Here is a 6,000-nt window from a genome sequence, read left to right as displayed (position 1 = left end):
ATACATGCCGTTTTAAGTCTGTTGAGGGTGTAAAAATCAAGTTTAAAAGGTTTCAAAGAGTTTTCACCCAGATTCAACACTTGGTGAGTGTGAAATCAACTGATTTCTAACCTGGGAAGCCAGAGCTAGTCCCAATATACCCGGTTAAGTGTAGATTAGGGGCGAAAGAAGAAGTTTTAATGAAAAAGTTGAAAGGTTCTTGCGTAAAGCAGGAATTTGTGAAGAAAAGAAGAAGTTAAGCGAAAAGTTGATTGTTTTTATGTGAAAACAAAAGATTTTAGATGAAAAACTAGTGATTCTTGTGAAAATCGAAGTGGAAAACGTTGTATAATCGAAGAAAACTGTTAAATCTTACTTGAAAATGGTCGGACAGTAATTCGGCAGAGTTTCGGCTCAAAATCAGCAAGTGAGAAATGAATGAGGAGGGCTTGGGTATTTATAGAGTAGGTGGGTTCGCACAAGGGAGTCTGGTTCGAACATGCTGCCTTCGTACGAAGGCAGCGCCTTCATACGAAGCTGCCTAGCTTTGAACAAGGGTGTTGTTTTGTGCAACCTTTTCCTCGTTTCGCGTGTAAGATGCTCGTTTAATGTGTTTTGTTACATTAGTTAGTATTGATACATTAGATATTTTAGTATAGAACTGAGTTTTGAGTTGTGTTGCATTTTAGAGTGATAAATCGAGTTGTGCAGGTAGTGTTGGGTTTGCGTTGCGATAGCGTTTACGAGTAACAATACACATAATAAACACACACAAGTAAGGCACATAAGAACACACATAACATTACTACTACTGATAACAGCGTTTGCGATTGTAAAGCGTGTTAGTCGTGATAAGCGTATGCGGAGGCGTATGATAACCAAACAAACAAACACGACAACTTAAATAGTATAGTTTAATGTAATTCGTGTTGCATAAGCGTTTGCGAATATAAAGCGTTTAAACATATAGCGGTGCGGTGTGACTAAGAAGTATTTAGTATAACATAACCCATTGTTTATATTGAATCCCGGGATTCAAGTTGGTTACAAAACGAAGTAAAACAAAGGGGTAACGATCCGAAAAATCGGGTTGTTACATTAAGTCTGGTCATGTCCCTTGCACATGAGGGTATAATTGTCATTTCACCACACCAGGGACTATTGTATAAATAAGTCATAATTAGGGACTATTTTTTTTCTCACCTTTCTCTCTTCCTTCTCTACCATATTCATAGTCACCATCACCACCTATCACAACCATCAGCCAACCACCTCAATCGCCGCGTACACACTCGAGAGAGAGAGAGAGAGAGAGAGATGGTCACCAACACCTCAATCGCCGCCCATCAACGCCCAACATCATCTCTGCACAACCCTCTTCTAACCCAGCATCTCTTCTGAAACAGATCTAAAATCAGACCACAAAATGGAACCGTTTTTTGCAGTGATTTCATGGGGTTTTCTACCAGTGGAGACAAAGGTGTTTTCTGCCAGGTACGATTAGGGCTTCGATTTGCAGGTTCGTAGGCGGGTGATGGTGGCAGTTTGGTTCGAATTGTAGGTTTGTAGGTGGGTGATGGTGGCAGTTTGGTTCGAATTGCAGGTTTGTAGGTGGGCAATGGTGGCAGTTTAAATAGGAGAGAGACTGTCGCAGCCCCCAACCCCTACCCCGGGAGCGGGCGCCGGGAGGGCAGTATCAGTGGTATCGGTGTTTATTAAATTGGCAGCGGAATACATCAGGACCGTAGTTAGGAAATATTGGAATCAGAGTAAAACACCAAACTTTTATAATAACTTTTTGGGATAAAAACCCAAGTTCATTTGACAATACATTTGTAGGGGTAAACCCTAATTATTAAAAACAAAAACTCCTTTTTATTTAGGTAACTTTTATAGACACTTTTCCAAGCCTTCAGTGCTCTCCAGCTGGCTTCTATTGGCTTTCACATTTTGTTACCTGAAACGCTTTTAAAAACATTTTATCAGCCAGAAATACTGGTGAGTGCATCCCAGTTTAATCAAAACAGTTTTATAAGTTCACAGAGTTGAGGACATCCGCAATTACATTTGTTTATATCTAATCAATCACTCATTTAGTACTGTCAACACCTGACTTGTGGGTTATATTACCCATTGGCTAACTCTTTGTCCAATGATAACGTTTTCCATATTTTGTATACAAAACCCCAACATACCGGCAATAATTGTAGAATAACAAATACTTAATTTCTGTTAAGGGTAATTTAAACATTTGAGGTTTTGGTAAAACATTTTGACTCACAAAAATATATTTACAAAAAGGTGGCAAAAAGCAGATGTGCTCGCATTGTTTACTTAGGTAATACTAAAGCTTCCTGTTGTATCTCCTAGTTATTATCTATTAAAATTAAACAATGCACACGTGTTAGTAAAATAACCCAAATCACATAGACCGTACAACTCGAGACAGAAGTCCAATGACTGAGTCGGGCAGAGCCTTGACATGCATTACGGAGCCTTGGATCAATCGAGTGTACACACGAGACAGAATTCCAACGACTGAGTCGGGCAGAGCTGACATGCATTACGGAATCCTAAATTGATCGTGTAGGGTAATAGCAGGGTTATAGTACTTACAACGAGGCAGAGCTTCACTTTATAGGGGTATTATGCCCGGGTATTATAATTGTTATTCAGAAGTTTGAGAGAGAATTTTGAATTTGAACGATTTGGAAATGAGCTGATCGATCCTATTTATAGGCAGATTTTAGGGCGGCTCGCGGCCCGCATAAACTTTAGCTTACTCTCTCGTGGCCCTCGAGAGTATAGACTAGGGTTTAGGTTCGACCAGTCAGCGAACCTAGCCTTGCCACGTGTCGACACATGGCGACTTTGTTTGCCCGGCAAGTCACCAGGCCTCGCGGCCCGTGACGCATAAGGTTAAGGGGGTCGCGCCCCGTGAGCGACTCCCAAACTTGGTTTTTATTGATTTTTATAAGTACAGAGGTATTTCAAGCTCGTTTCTTGCATACAGGGTGTATTTAGGGACTTCTAGGGTTACGTTAGGGGTTCTAGGAGGGTCATTATATCCTCCCCACCTTGTTTTAGATCTCGTCCTCGAGGTCCACTGGAATAGGTGTGGGTATTTCCTTTGCATTTCTGATTCGAGTTCCCATGTGTATTCTGGTCCTCTCTTGGAATCCCATTTTACTTTGACCAGAACTAGTCTCTTGTTTTTGAGATTTTTGATCTTTCTATCTTCAATCTGAACGAGTTTTTCGATAAACTTAAGTTTCTCATTTACCTCTATGTCTTTAAGAATGATTCGTCTTCTAAACACTTTTTGAGATTACATACATGAAACACGTCATGTATTCCTGCCATTTCCTCTGGCAGTTGTAGCCGATAGGTTACGGGTCCTATTCTTCTAATAATCTCAAAAGGTCCAACATACCTGGGGCTTAGCTTTCCTCTCTTAACGAATCTGATTATTCCCTTCCATGGAGAAACTCTTAATAATACTTTATCTCCTACTTGAAATTCTAAAGGTTTTCGTCTGTTATATGCATAACTCTTTTGACAATCTCGTGCTGCTTATAGTCTTTCCTTGACTTGAATTATCTTATCTATCATTTCTTGTACTATCTCTGGTCTAGATAATTGCTTTTCTCCAATTTCTGCCCAACAGACTGGAGTTCTGCACTTTCGTCCATAAAGTGCTTCAAAAGGTGCAGCATTGATGCTTGTATGATAGTTGTAATTGTAGGAAAATTCTATTAATGGTAAATGGTCGTCCCAATTTCCTCCGAAATCAATTACACAGGCTCTAAGCATATCTTCCATCGTCCGGGTTGTCCTTTCGCTTTGTCCGTTCGTCTGTGGATGATAAGCCGTGTTTAGATTTAATCTGGTTCCCATTGCTTTTTGGAAGCTTGTCCAAAAATGAGAAGTAAAACAGCTATCTCTATCAGGTATGATAGATACAGGAATTCCATGTAATGAAACTATTTCATTTACATATAGCTTGGCTAACTGTTCCATACTTAAAGTTTCCTTCATTAGTAAGAAATGAGCAGATTTGGTCAATCTGTCTACAATCACCCAGATTGTGTTATTTCCTTTTCTTGTCTTGGGTAATTTGGTAACAAAGTCCATTGTTATCAATTCCCATTTCCATATTGGCATCTCTAACTGTTGTAATAACCCTGAGGGTTTCTGATGTTCAGCTTTAACTTGTGAACAAGTTAGACATTTAGCATCGTAATTTGCTATATCCTTTTTCATTCCTATCCACCAGAAATTCTTCCTTAAATCTTGATACATTTTATCACTTCCGGGATGTATCGTATACTTAGACTTATGAGCTTCTTCTAGAATTTTGTGGCGTAGGTTTCCTTGTTTAGGTATCCACATCCTTTTCTTATGGAACTTCCAAATTCCATCTGATCCTTGTTTTAATTCCTTAATCATTCCTTTTAATCTTTCAGCATCATCCTTGATTGCTGTTTCCTGTACTTCTCTAATTTGATCATTTAAATCAACTTGTAGATTTAATCTGAGAGAACGTACTTGTTTCAGCTTTTCATGGTATTTTCGACTTTAAGCATCAGCTATTACATTAGCTTTTCCAACATGGTACTGGATATCACAATCATAATCACTAAGAATTTCCATCCAGCGTCTTTGTCTCATATTTAATTCTTTTTGCCCAAAAATATACCTTAAACTCTTATGATCGGTGAAGACAACAAATTTATTTCCGTATAAATAGTGTCTCCAAATCTTAAAGGCAAAAACTATGGCTCCTAACTCTAGATCATGGGTTGTGTAATTCTCTTCATGTTTCTTAAGTTGTCTAGAGGCATAAGCTATAACCTTTTGATGTTGCATCAATACACATCCATATCCTAACTTAGACGCATCACAATAGACTATAAAGTCTTCAGTTCCTTTTAGTAATGCGAGTATGGGTGCGTTGGTTAACCTTTGCTTAAGAATCCTAAAAGCTTCTTCCTATTTTAGTCCCTATTCAAACTTAACTGATTTGCAGGTCAGTTTAGTTAATCGAATGGCTATTCTAGAGAAATCTTGGATAAATCGTCTATAATATCCTGCCAGTCCAAGAAAACTTTGTACTTCTGTTGGTGATTCAGGGACTTTCCACTTAGTAATCGCCTCGATCTTTGTGGGATCCACATGAATTCCTTCATTGATTAACCAGATGTCCAAGGAATTGCACTTCTTGTAACCAAAATTCACATTTTGAGAATTTAGCATAAAGTTTCTCTTTTCTCAATAATGTCAGAAGTGTATGCAGATGCGCTGCATGTTCCTCTTTACTCTTAGAGTAAATTAGAATATCATCTATAAAGATAATTATGAATTTATCCAGGTATGGTTTACATATCCTGCTCATCATGTCCATAAATGCGGCTAGGGCATTGGTTAAACCAAATGGCATGACGATAAATTCATAATGACCGTACCTAGTTCTGAAAGCAGTTTTAGGAATATCCTCTTCCTGTACTTTCAGTTGATGATATCCTGAGCGTAAGTTGATTTTAGAAAAGAATCGAGCTCCTTGAAGTTGATCAAACAGATCATCGATTCTCGGTAGTGGGTACTGATTCTTAATCGTGACTTTGTTCAAATCTCGGTAATCAATGCACATACGCATTGATCCGTCTTTCTTCTTAACAAACAACACCGGTGCTCCCCACGGTGGTGAACTTGGTTGTATAAAACCTTTGTCAAGAAGTTCGTCTAACTGTTTCTTCAGTTCCTGCATCTCCGTTGGTGCTAATCGATATGGTGCTTTGGCAATCGGTGTCGTTCCTGGTATTAGGTGAATTCTAAATTCAACCTCTCTATCAGGCGGTAATCCAGGTAACTCTTCTGGAAAAACGTCTGAGAATTTAAATATTACAGGAATATCTTTTAATTCTTTTCCTTTAGTATTAATGATTACAGAAATCATATATACTATTCCTCCTTTCTTTTCGTAACTTGCAGCTTTCATCACAGAGATGAACTTAGTCGATC

This window comes from Helianthus annuus, chromosome 1 (assembly GCF_002127325.2).
Source record: "Helianthus annuus cultivar XRQ/B chromosome 1, HanXRQr2.0-SUNRISE, whole genome shotgun sequence".
NCBI lineage: Eukaryota > Viridiplantae > Streptophyta > Magnoliopsida > Asterales > Asteraceae > Helianthus > Helianthus annuus.
Note: the sequence above shows the minus strand (reverse complement) of the source record.